Source organism: Bactrocera dorsalis, chromosome 2 (genome assembly GCF_023373825.1).
Source record: "Bactrocera dorsalis isolate Fly_Bdor chromosome 2, ASM2337382v1, whole genome shotgun sequence".
Lineage (NCBI taxonomy): Eukaryota > Metazoa > Arthropoda > Insecta > Diptera > Tephritidae > Bactrocera > Bactrocera dorsalis.
In genome coordinates this window covers 62,610,677-62,624,195 of record NC_064304.1, presented here as the reverse complement: position 1 = coordinate 62,624,195, position 13,519 = coordinate 62,610,677, and the positions used below count along the sequence as shown (strand labels likewise).

Here is a 13,519-nt window from a genome sequence, read left to right as displayed (position 1 = left end):
GGTTTTCATCACTTCATATAATACTGGATCTTTCTCTGCATCATTAATTTCCGCAGAAATGAGTTCATCAATTTGATCTGGTGTGACAACCATCCACCATCCAAAGAATATGTACGTGCGACAAATCTCTCTTTTGCCACTGAACAGAGTACATTTAGCATCTAACAGTACCACATATATGTACCTACCCTACTCCAAGATAAACTCCATGAAACATCGTAACTGTTGTTTGAAAAGTCGTGCTGTGACATCGTGACGATCGCTTGCTTATTGACCGCGATCCATAATTCCGCACGTATGTCACCGCATCCTGGGAGTACTTCTTGCCTTGCCTTGCCTTTGGCTGCCATACTTTGATGAACCGATATTAGGGCGACCTCTTCGTGGCTTCGTAACAAATTTCAATCTGCAATTGACCTCTTTGTGTGAAACGCACGTAAAGTTTTTACTGAATAATTTTTCTTTTGAATAGCCGGAATAAAAAAGCAAGCCACCGAAATTGAACTATTCAAATAATTTACAAATCAAAATATTGAAAAACAAAACAAACAAAAATTGAAAAAAATGTTTATGGAAAAAAGATACTTTTTGGAATTACCCTAAAAAAAAAGTATTCTCCTTGTTTGGGAGGAGACCTATCCGAATTGGTGGTAATCACCGAAATCGGTCCAGGCGTTCTCTAGTTATAAGCGTAGTAACTAACATCACTTTCTTTTATAGATATTAAGCGATGTGATAAAAACTTGATCCACAGATGTCGCCTTTTTGTTTGGCATCGTTTTGTTTAATACACGTTTACGCCAATTTAAGGTTTGAATATTGGATACTGCGATGGTAGCGCCATCCATCGGTCAAACATTCCAAATTTAAAAATTTATTAAAAATGAAAAAATAATTTAAAAAACATTTTCCAGTGGACCAAATTGTAAATATAAACCATTCCCGAATCTCCTTGAACGTACACACAAAATTTCATCAAAATCGGTCCATCCGTTTAGGAGCAATTCCAAGGCAAACACACGGTCAGAAGATTTATATATATAAAGATAAAAAATTACTATGACATAAACAAAAAAAATCCTCAAGGTATTTCTACACTTATGAGTGACAACAATTTACGACTCTCTCAATAGTAGACAATTAATTTGACTTTTCTCACTTTTTTGAAGGAAAGAATAAAAATAATTTGAATAAGTTAAAGAATAAAAGTGTAAATTTTGTGTCGTGCGCTGAGAAAGTGTTTTGTTATTGTATGCTTTTGTCAGTATTTTAGTATTAATGGTTTTTGTAGAGGTAGATAATCTGATATTTATATATTCTAATTTATTTCAAGTTACTATTACTCAATGTAGTCTAACGAAGACTTGGTGGGAAAAATTGCTATGGGTATTTATAATCTTAGTGAAAAACCGAATGGCAATTTGGCATATGTTTTCAGAAATAGTTAAAGACGACGGAAGTATATTTCTTGTCAGGTATGTTGTCGTAATTGCATAAAAGTGTACAAAAGCCATGGCATGCAGACCCAATCTCAATGCACACAAATGCTTTACTTCCCATATGAAAGAATTGCCCAGACAGAAAGTAAGTAAGGAGGATAAAAAATTTGCTTTAGAAGCTTGCGCTGATTGGGTGGTTGAAGACTGTCGTCCGTTAGACGCATTAGAAAATAACCATAGGCTTAACTGTTCAAGTCAACTTTTCTTAAACGTATTAGAATCCAGTGTTGAATCTACAAATGAGCTTAAAGACACAATATCCAAACATCGTTGAAAACCGAATGCCCAACCCCAGGGACGGGCACATTAGCCCTCAGTGGCATTTTGCCCGTGCGGGCACGAGTGCACATTTTGAGGGCTAGGTGAGGGGATCATCGCGGGCAAACATGAAGAGGGAAGTGAGAGCAACGTTTTACCACTCCATATTTACAAATGAGAGCAACGTATTTTCCACCACCATTGACTGATCTATCACATGTACAGTGGTGTGAACAAAATAGAAACAACCATAAGGTGTTGTGAAGTTTTAAAATATGCTGTTTTCTTATTAAATAAAATTGTTTTTAGATACATAACATAACATATATATATTTTTTCCTAACAGTGATTAAAATTTCCCACAATGCAAAGGTAAATAAAAACAAATTTTAATGCGAAACTCTAAACTCTGCAAATTATGTTTACCCCTTTTTGTTCACACAACTGTACAATTCCGATATGAAGTAAACTTCCACCCTTAAATTTGTGTACAATGTCAGTATTGCCGCAACCACTCTGCGATGAACATCAAGTTACGGAGGAATGTAATTCATTTTTTTCGCAATTTTTCTCAACTTTTTATGCCCTTCTCTCCGTAAACTGATATTCCCCTCATCTAGCCCCCGTGCGCACTTTGCTAACTTTGCGGGCTAAAAATGTGCCCATCCCTGCCCAACCCGATGGAATTCACATTTTTATATGTTCATATCGATTGTAGATAATTGGATGAAAATCAAAAGAAAACTGCCAAAATGAAGAGGCTTTCTAATTTAAATATATCGGTAATTCAAAATTTAATTAAAATTTGGAAGGATTTTAATAAAGTTTTCTCTAATAAATTTTAAAAAATAAATTGCCAACATAGAAATAAATAAATAAATAAAAAAGCAACAAACACAATAAAGCTTAACTGAAAATACTCAAGTCACTTAAGTCATTCAGAAATACTATTGGTGCTTCTTGGTGGTTTGAATCATTTCGCTTTGACGTGATTAAACAGACAGCCATTTATGTCTCGATCCGGAGGACATAATTTTTTCACATCGGCAAATATACGAGACATATACTTTGTTAGCTGCTATGCTCCTCCCAGTGCCTCAATTAAGGATTTTGAAAACTTTCTAATCGATCTTATATTCGCCAACGACGCCCTTAGTAGGCACATTAAGTGGGCGGTGTCGGACATGTTTACATATAGTGACCACATGACTATTATTGCCGAAATCTCATATGCCGGAGGTCGGAACGCCGCAGCAGGAGCAAATGCCTAAAACGAACTTGTAAACAAAAAGACTTTGATGCCGAACTTTTTTAGACGGCCTGGAGTTCAGAAAATATACAAGGCTTAGACGCCATGCACTTGGTATCCGCAGTGCGAAAAAAATTTGTCCACAGCTTACGACGCAACCATGCGTAGGACAGCACACCGCAACAACCGAAGACAGTGTTTTGATGGAATGAAGTAATAACTAGGCTCAGAAAACTCTGCAACTCAGCTAGACACCGCCTACAACGTAATCAAAGTGAAGAAAATAAAAGCAGTCTTAGGAATATGTTTAAAAGTCAAAAGAAGCTTCTGAAGTCAGCAGTAAAAAGAAATTTTTTGAAAAACTCTGTGAGGAAGCAAACGAAGACCCCTGGGGAACAACATACAAAATCTGTATGTCAAAATTCAAAAATAAGGCCCAACAACCCAAAAGTGCATCCTTTATGAGAAATGTCGTCGAAACTTTGTTTCCAAAACACGGCTGTATTTCTTATGCTAAGCCTCTAACCGAAGTCGAAGAGTCACCACTGCTAGATAGTGAAGAAGAAATATTGTCCATAGCCGGAAAAATTAAAAGCAGCAAAGCGCCTGGATTAGATGGCATTCCAAACAGATTCTTAAAAGAAGCCATGACTCTGAAACCTAAATTATTCGTTAAAATGTACAATGCGTGCTTAAAAGAAGGAATATTCCCGACACATGGAAAGTCCAGAGATTGGTTCTACTACCTAAACCTAAGCCTCCGGAGGAACCATCTTCATATCGACCTCTGTGCATGCTTGACACTATTGGCAAAGTATCTGAAAACATAGTTAGAAACCGCTTGGAGATAGCAATCCAGAAAGCCGCGGATTATCGGAAAGACAATACGGCTTTATGAAAAAGAGGTCCACCATTGACGCATTATACGATGTCGTTGACACTGCGAAATGCGTGGCATACGCAGACGACCTTATTGTGGTAGCAGTGGCTAAACATCTAGACGATCTCCGGAGCAAATGCAATGAGTGCATAAACGGGCTGCGCCAATGGTTCTCCTGAATGAGTTTAAAACTGGCTGAGCAAACGACAGCAGTCTTGCTCATAAGTACAAGAAAAGTAGAGGAAAGTGTATCTCTCACCATAGGGGAGTCCGAGATTCATTCACAGCCACACCTAAAATATCTGGGAGTAATAGTAGACCCAAGGCTCAAATTTAAGGATCACCTAGAGTACACTGCAGGTAAAGCGAATAAAATCCTGAATGCCTTATCAAGAATTATGACAAATAAAGGCTGCGTGCGTTCCAACCGGCGTTTTTTACTCGCAAAGGTAATGAGATCGGCTATGTTATATGCGGCTCCAATATGGATCCAGACGCTGGGCATCAAAGCATATGCCAGACAAATAAACATAGTGCACAGGCTGTCGGCACTAAGAGTTATCAGTGCTTTCCGAACAATTTCCAGTGATGCTGCTGAAGAAATAGCCAGTATGATGCCCATTGACATCCAGGGTGACGAATACGAACGAGTTTACAAATTACCAGAGCCATCTATAGGAGCCAAAGAGAAAAGAGAGTGAAAAGCTTAACGATATGGCAGCAGCGGTGGCAAACCTCACTTAAAGGACGGTGGACCTACAGACTAATACCGGACATCCATTCCTGGATCGACAGACGACATGGGGACCTCAATTTCCACCTAACCCAAATACTAAGTAGGCATGGGTGCTTTAGAAGCTACCTGTACAGATTCTAGCACGACATTAGTCCGAATCCGACGTGTTCAGAGTGCTTAGAAGACTCCGAGCATATATTCTTTTATCCCCCTGGCTTTCTAAGTACAAGGGAAAAACTTAAAACTAGTGGTAGTTTTACGGTGGAAAATTTGACGACACGTATGTGCCAGTCCACTGAGAACTGGAATGCTGTCAGCGAAGCGGCAGCGTTAATCATGACAAAACTTAGACATATAGAGCATAATGGGCGTCTGTCAGTCCGTGCTATAGAGGAGACTTAATTGTCTTATCACTCCTAATAATAATACCTAATCAGGTGGTTCCGTGGGAGAGTCTGGAGGTGGGAGTAGGTTAGGTTCAGCGGATTAAAGTTCCGCACTTCGCCTTTTGATGCTTCCTCCTACTTAAAAAAACAAAAAAAAACCTTTCCGCCACAGAAACCACTCCACTCCATAAGTGAACCACCATCACTGCATCACTATACTATGTCCAAATGCTTCCATCTGAATTAATACGATTAATTTTCGTTTCGTCAGACCGAAGACCAGTTTTTGTTTCCGCATTGTTTTTCGCTGTAGTACGCTTTAATACATAACTAGAATGTCGATGTCATATATTAAAAAATAGTTTTTGAAGTGTTGCCATATTTGGATGAAATTCAATGAGAAAAGTAAAATATGCATTACGTGAACAGTATTTCAACTCACTGTAGGATTACAAAAGTTGAAATTCGGTTGACTGTCCGTCCGTCCGTGCAAGCTGTAACTTGAGTAAAAATTGACATATCTCGATGAAACATGGTATGAAGGTTTCTTAGTACAAAAAAAGTTCGAGTTCGTAGATGGGCGTAATCGGACCATTGCTACGCCCACAAATCGCTGTTAAACTAAAACCTACTATAAAACTCTAATTTGGCACAATCGATCGCAGTAGCCAGGAGCACGTGTTGGTAAACAATTTTGAATAAGTGGGCGTGATCCAGCCCTTTAGGAAGTTTAATGTACGAGTATATGTCTCCTAAACCTCTAAAGCTACAATAAGCTACACCCAGTATGAATATTACAAGATCTTCTACTGATAGTGTGAAAATGGATGAAATCGGATGAAAATCCTACCCTTATATAACGGTACTGTTCAAAATTACTAAAAACGCTATAAATCAATAACTGCTTTATAGGAGCTGGTGTTAAAATTTTACGATGCACCTGACCCACTTTTGGTGAAAACAGTTATCTCGGTACCCGACAAACCGATTTTCATTAAATTTAGTACGTGGCATTCCTTTTAAATTCTTATGTCACACTGTGAAAATGGACAACAACCATGCCTATTTCCCATATAGCACAATTTTAAATTCCACTTGCTTCTTTCACTTCCAGAAAACATGTCCAAGTCTCTAGGTACCGATTATTTAGATCGTGGTACCTTCATATATTTTACTTTTGGTCGAAAATGTCGGTATATAACTGAAATTAAGGGATAATCCTTTTCTTATAATGGTATGTCAGTATATTAAAAATGGGTTGAATTGGATCAATACTTCCCTTAGCCCCCATATACTTAATATAAAAATTTGCGAACTTTGTACCGCATATATCGGCCAATATGTGATTTATCTCAATTAAAATGAGAGAGCGTGTTTTGCTCATAACAGTATATCTTTGTGCCTAAAATAGATAAACCTTATGTGTCTGTCAGTATAGGAGTTATATATAGTATAGTTATTATATATAAAATTACTTGGATTTCGATCCTCAGGTTGACGTTTTAGAACATAAAGTATTTCTCTTAGCCTTCCTTATTTGTTAGGAATGTAATTGAATTTTTCGCAACTTTTTATGCCCTTCCTTCCGTAAAATGATATTCCCTTTATCTAGCCTTCGTTCGCACAATTATAACCTTGCGGGATAAACATTTTCCCATCCCCGATTTAGGTGAACAAAACTGTTGTCCTCTCTCGCAACACAGAGTACTAAAATTAATATTATATTTCAAAATATAATAATAGTAAAATATTTCAAAATTCTTATATAATTGTCAACTTAAATGTATGGGTTTCAGTTCACATTCCGATTATTGTAATTGTTTCCTAACCGCAAAATTGTTCGAAATAAATTATACGAAATTACGTTAGCACGCAACGGAAATTATGAGATGTTGGAACGTCATCTCAAAAATAATGGGGTATAGCAGCAAATAACATAAATATACATTAGCACATACAAACGGTAGGTTTAACAAAAATAAATTTGTTTTCAGACGTTGATGTGGGTATACTGTGTAGGTATATTTGTATTTATTAAATTCATATGTACGCAATGGCTACGAAATTATTTTAAGTATCGCGTGTTGTTAATTTCCTTTCGACTTCTTTTTCCCTTTAGATTACGATGATGATTATGTGGTCGACATTGCGTTCAACGTGATGCTTACTTTGCTTTACAAAGCATCAAATTCAGTCTGACAAGATGCATATGTGTAAGTAATTTTGACTGAGCGTAAAATTGGCTTATTCAAGTATTCGTTCCATATTACTTTATGTCAAAAGAATAAGCTATAGACAAGTGGGCAGAGATCAATCATTGATATTTATGTAAAAGACAATGAAACGTAAAAACTGAAGAAAATTTTATTAAAATCAACCTCAAATAAAGCATATGTGACAAAACCTAATATTTTAATATATTTAGTTGACGTAAAAAGCCAAATAAAGGATTTGAATTCGTTATACTAGAGATATGAGGTTCAGACCGATAACATTTCATATGCATTGAGAACCGAACCATTAAAATGTGTTATAATTTTCTACTTTATTTCAATAAATATCATAAATAATTAATATGTATATGTATGTATATTATTATAAAAGAAAAAGTTTAGCCCAGAGAAAACAATGTGCTGACTGCATTAATTTTTGGCATCGATCAGGTATGCTTGAGAACTTAAATTCAAGCACTTTTATAATGTATAAACGTAAAGATACTATGCATACATATATGTATATGGAACAAGGTCAGATGGTCTGAAAATCGCTAATAACAATTATATCCATTTTAGGCAAAAAGATACAGAGATATTAGAATAAATATGTTCTATAAATTTTATTGAAATAACAACCGTATTCGCCAATTTATGTGGTATAAGGTTAACAGGAAGTTCGAAAATTTGTATATTAGGTATGTATATGAGGGCTAAGAGAAGTATTGACCAGATAAAACTCATTTTTGACGTAAGTGTATTTTATTATTAAAATATTTTCGCCAAAAAGTCAGCCATACCCACTGTGCACCACCGACTTCGTCAATATAAGAATGTCATTATAACACAACTTACCGAGTTTGGGTGCCACGTCTACAAAGGCTCCTAAAAATCTCTTTGAATCATCATGGGTGCAATATTTACTGTTTTAGTGTATTTATTTATTGATTTATCGCGTTTTTAGTAGTTTTTAACGAAACCCTTATATGGGGAGACACTGCCGGCCAACTCGTCCTCACTGTTTGTCAGAGAACACGAGCACCCAGTTTCATTAGGATATCGTAAATTTTACTAAAGTTACAGTCTGCGCAGACAAACCGACGGACGGACAGACAATCACTCGGATTCAAGTTTTGATAATTTATATATGTAACCTTATTTTATATTTATTTTTATTATTTTTAGGTGACGCAAACAACCGTTAGGTAAACAAAACTTTTATGCTCTGTAACAAAAAGTTGCAAGGCAATAAAAATGTTCCGAAAGAATTCAGTATATTTTATGAAAAGAAATTATTATTGAATTACTATACAATCAAATTTACTACTTCTTTAAGTTATATTAAATTTTACTTTCCGTCACCGAAGATTATAAAGGGTGATTTTTTAAGAGCTTGATAACTTTTTTAAAAAAAAAAACGCATAAAATTTGCAAAATCTCATCGGTTCTTTATTTGAAACGTTAGATTGGTTCATGACATTTACTTTTTGAAGATAATTTCATTTAAATGTTGACCGCGGCTGCGTCTTAGGTGGTCCATTCGGAAAGTCCAATTTTGGGCAACTTTTTCGAGCATTTCGGCCGGAATAGCCCGAATTTCTTCGGAAATGTTGTCTTCCAAAGCTGGAATAGTTGCTGGCTTATTTCTGTAGACTTTAGACTTGACGTAGCCCCACAAAAAATAGTCTAAAGGCGTTAAATCGCATGATCTTGGTGGCCAACTTACGGGTCCATTTCTTGAGATGAATTGTTGTCCGAAGTTTTCCCTCAAAATGGCCATAGAATCGCGAGCTGTGTGGCATGTAGCGCCATCTTGTTGAAACCACATGTCAACCAAGTTCAGTTCTTCCATTTTTGGCAACAAAAAGTTTGTTAGCATCGAACGATAGCGATCGCCATTCACCGTAACGTTGCGTCCAACAGCATCTTTGAAAAAATACGGTCCAATGATTCCACCAGCGTACAAACCACACCAAACAGTGCATTTTTCGGGATGCATGGGCAGTTCTTGAACGGCTTCTGGTTGCTCTTCACCCCAAATGCGGCAATTTTGCTTATTTACGTAGCCATTCAACCAGAAATGAGCCTCATCGCTGAACAAAATTTGTCGCGAAACACATTTCGAACCGAACACTGATTTTGGTAATAAAATTCAATGATTTGCAAGCGTTGCTCGTTAGTAAGTCTATTCATGATGAAATGTCAAAGCATACTGAGCATCTTTCTCTTTGACACCATGTCTGAAATCCCACGTGATCTGTCAAATACTAATGCATGAAAATCCTAACCTCAAAAAAATCACCCGTTATTAAAATCACCCTCAAGGAAGATGTGTCTGACTTAAAAACTTTAACTTAACCGAAAATGCTAAATTTAATTTACCGAGTGCAAAAGGTGAACCAGAAGATTGATGATATTAAGAATATGGGATTAAGACCAAGGTCTAGAACACCTGCTTTCATGTTCAGCTCTAAACCTTTAATATGGTATAAGATTTGTTAGAATAACGGAAATTACTACACATAATAATTCCAGACTTAAAATAAAGCAAATTATATATTATACACTTAATTATTTTTCTTGACCTACATACGCGGTATAAAGCCAGCCGGAAGATTGAAAATCGTTTAGTAGGTGAATGGCAGGAAGGCGTAGTATTCACAAGATTTTTTATTTAATTTTGGCGGTATTACATATTATTAAGAGTATGCAGTAAAGTCAAACGAAGGTTTTCTTAAATTAGTTATGTATGTGGGGGTTGGCTAAATTTAACATGTTTAAACTTGAATTTATCCAGAGATGTAGCACCGAGAAAAAAGCACGCTCACTCAATTTAATTGAGACAACTCACATATTAGCCGATATATGCGATACAAAGTAAATTCGAAAATATTTAGATACTTGTAAAGGCAAATAATTCCCTTTTTGACATACCGGCATAGTATTATCAGAAATAAACCTTTTCTTCTTCTTTACTGGAGTAGACAACAGATATGCGGTTCCCCGGTGGGGAAGTGGGCTGGAGTGTTTTCGTCGATTCGGACGACATTACTTAGCCAGCGTAGCTCATCGTTCCATCGAATGCTATATTCGTGGTGTGCGAGCCTAGTCGGGAATGCGACGACTATTTGTTTGATGACAGGAGATATTTCGTCTTACCCTCGTTTACTGCCAGACCCATTTGCTTTCCTTCTCAATCATTCTGGAGAAAGTAAGACTATCGACGCAGTTGTTGTGGCCAATCATATCAATATCATCGGCATACGCCATTAGCTGTACACTATGGTGTGGTCGATCCTCTTTTCATGGGCCTTAACCAAGATTTGGGGAATGGTATTATCTGGTTGTTGATTGCAGCCACATTTATAAAATCCAAACAGTTCGATGACAGTGGGCTTTAATCTCTCACAAAATACGCTCAATAGAACCTTATATGCGATATTTAGGAGAATTATCCCACAGTGGTTGGCGCAGATTGTAGGAATTGAGCAGAGCACACTTAAATTCCAATTGTTAGGCATGCTTTCGTCCGACCTTATTCTACAAAGAAGTTGATGCAAGCTTCTTATGAGTTATTTGCCGCCGTGTTTGAATAGCTCGGCCGGCAATCCATGAGCACCCGCCTCTTTGTTGTTCTTCAGACGGGTAATTACTATTGGAACTTTTACATGGTCGGGCAATGAAACGTATGCTCCATCGTCATTGATTGGGGAATCGGGTTCACTACTTCCTGGTGTTGTGCTTTCACTGTCATTCAGCAGGCTGGAGAAGTGGTCCCTCCATAACTTTAGTCTGCTTTGAGCATCAGTCACTAGATCACTTTTGGGGGTTCTACAAGGTCATACTCCGGTATTGAAACCTTTTGTTCGTCGCCACATCTTTTTGTAGAATTTTGGAGCATTACCCCTGTCGGCCAGCTTGTCAAGATTTTCGTACTCACTAATTTCGACCTCCCTATTTTTTGTCTGCAAATGCGTCTCGCGTTGCTCTTCATATGGCAGTCTGTTTTTTCTCCGCTGTGACACGGTACTCCTCATGGTACCAGCTGTTCTTTTGCATTTTCTGAAAACCAATGGTTTCGCTTGCAACTGTACGAAAGGAGTTTGAAATGTCGTCCCGCGGTCCCCTTATACCGAGTTGTTGGCGAGTGCTCTCAGGAGCAGGAGTGCAAGTCGAGTAGAAAATCGTTCGACTGTTTTTTGTGATTTTGGTTGTTGACTTGCGTGAGCTGCTTGAGTCATATGTAAAAGAATCGTTCCTGGCCATTCCCAAGTGATTGACAATCAGAGAAATTTCCTCACTTACGTCTCCAAGAGATCCCTTAGGATATGAAATAATATATATCACAGACTGACGGCTATTTCCACCAAATTTATAACTGAAAGGTACGCCATGTGTAAAGTTTTTTCACGAAATATCGTTTGTTACTTAATTTATATACTGAAAGGTGTAGGAATCATATGGAATATGAAATTGTATAATTTAGATGCGGTTTTAAATCGATTTTGCTCATTTTCATACATTAATATTTTTATGTAATCTTTTTAACAAAACCATTACATGGAGAGTAGGCGTGGTTATCATCCAATTCATTATTTTGTCACGCTGTTGCAAGAACTATTGAAAGGCCTTAGAATTTTTCGAGAGAAAGGTTCTGCGAATATCGCATTCGATGGAACCATGAGTTGTATGAGATATACGATGACATTGACATAGTTCAGCGAATGAAAAGACAGCGGCTGCGCTGGATAGGTCATGTCGTACGTATGGACGTAAACACTCCAGTTCTGAAAGTATTTGACGCAATACCCGCCACAGGAGGCAAATGAAGAGGAAGTCCTCCACTCCGTTGGAAAGACCAGGTGGAGAAGGACCTGGTTTCACTCGGAGCTTCCAATTGGTGTCATGTTGCGAAAACAACAAACGACTGGCGCGCTGTTGTTAACTAGGCTATAATCGCGTAAGCGGTGTCTACGCCAGTAAAGAAGAAGAAGAAAGTGAATAGGACAAATAGTAGGGGTGTGCGAATCCGGCTCGATTCGAAGTCGATCCAAATATCGTATATTTCGAATTGCTCGAATTATTCGGATAGTTCGAACTAGAGAAGTATAATCTTAAATATGTAGATTATTCTATTGCAGTAATAAAACAAAATTAAAGAAAGTAAAACTATTATTTAATTCAAATTGCTATTATTTAATTTTATATTGCTCTTCGGTATGCTTCAGTACAGAGCTTAAAAAAATTCTAAGTAGGAGTCTGATGTGTTGAAGACACAACCTCATTATCATCTCCCACACTAACTTCAGGTCCTACTTCCACAATCATACTTTCCTCTTCAGAATTATGGGAATACATTTATTCAATTAAAGAAAAATTTTTTGAATATTTGAAACGAGAGTGACAGATGTACGTCAGATGCATGAACGAGATTCAGATACTACTGGCGCTAATTAAAAAATCATGCAAATAGTCAAATATTAAAATTATTCGAATTATTGGAGGTATTCGGATTATTCGAACTATCTATCTCGAATCTCAGATCGAATAATTCGATATATCGAATATTCGCACACCCCTAACAAATAGCAGGCTGTTCAATAAGTTTTGTCGTTCCATAAGAGAAGGCGTTACTACTAACCCAACTTTTTTTTGGTTTTGTTGGTACATATCGTGCAGTGATAAAATTCTTATTTCTGGAGGATGTAGCACCAGAAGAAATCGGCTGAGAAGATAATGGATCAGTTTTTTGGGATGCGAGAGGAATTTTGTTTGTGGATTACTTGCAAATAGGTAATACAATTACAACCTTTTGGACCAATTGAAGGAAAAAATTCGTGAAAGAATACCCGGTTTTCAGAAGAAAAAAACTATTTTTCGACTATCTCTTTTAATACAAAAATGTTTTTTTTTTTATATTTTATTGAATGCTTCTAAAGCTTCGTTGTCTAAGTATTTGTTTAATAATGGTTTAGTTATTTTCGAATAATCCTCGATAAATCTTAGGAAGTAACCTGACAAAAATAGAAAGGATCTTAGTTCCCAGAAAGTTTGTAGGACTGAGAATTTAACTATCGATCCATATTGTGGAGTTCTTCGGCTTAGCGTTCGATTTTTTTTAATGCCATGGGATACTGGTATAACTTGGAGTAAGCAGGGGTTTCAGTTGTTGTCCGGATTTCACCTTCTACGAGAGTGAGGTAGGTCAGTTTTTCGTCAGAATCGGTGACAAGGTTTGAACTTGTTGTAGTGCGAGGTGTAGATTATCAATTCCCAAATTATTTACTTCGTTTGATAT

The 13,519-nt window shown here is 36.9% G+C and overlaps 1 protein-coding gene and 1 long non-coding RNA gene across 2 annotated transcripts in view; one reads left to right on the top strand and one right to left on the bottom strand.

The window, feature by feature from the left end:
* The window catches only part of LOC125776725 (uncharacterized), a 34,804-nt gene extending 28,000 nt beyond the window's left edge, over positions 1-6,804 (bottom strand). The window contains exon 1 of the transcript XR_007421908.1: positions 6,484-6,804. The gene's annotated coding sequence lies outside the window, so the exon portion shown is untranslated. The remainder of the gene's footprint in view (positions 1-6,483) is intronic.
* On the top strand, positions 6,801-7,588 carry LOC125776825 (uncharacterized). Its single transcript, XR_007422001.1, has 2 exons — positions 6,801-7,023; positions 7,128-7,588. It is a non-coding gene; the product is annotated as an uncharacterized LOC125776825 (long non-coding RNA).
* The last annotated feature ends 5,931 nt before the right edge of the window (positions 7,589-13,519 follow it).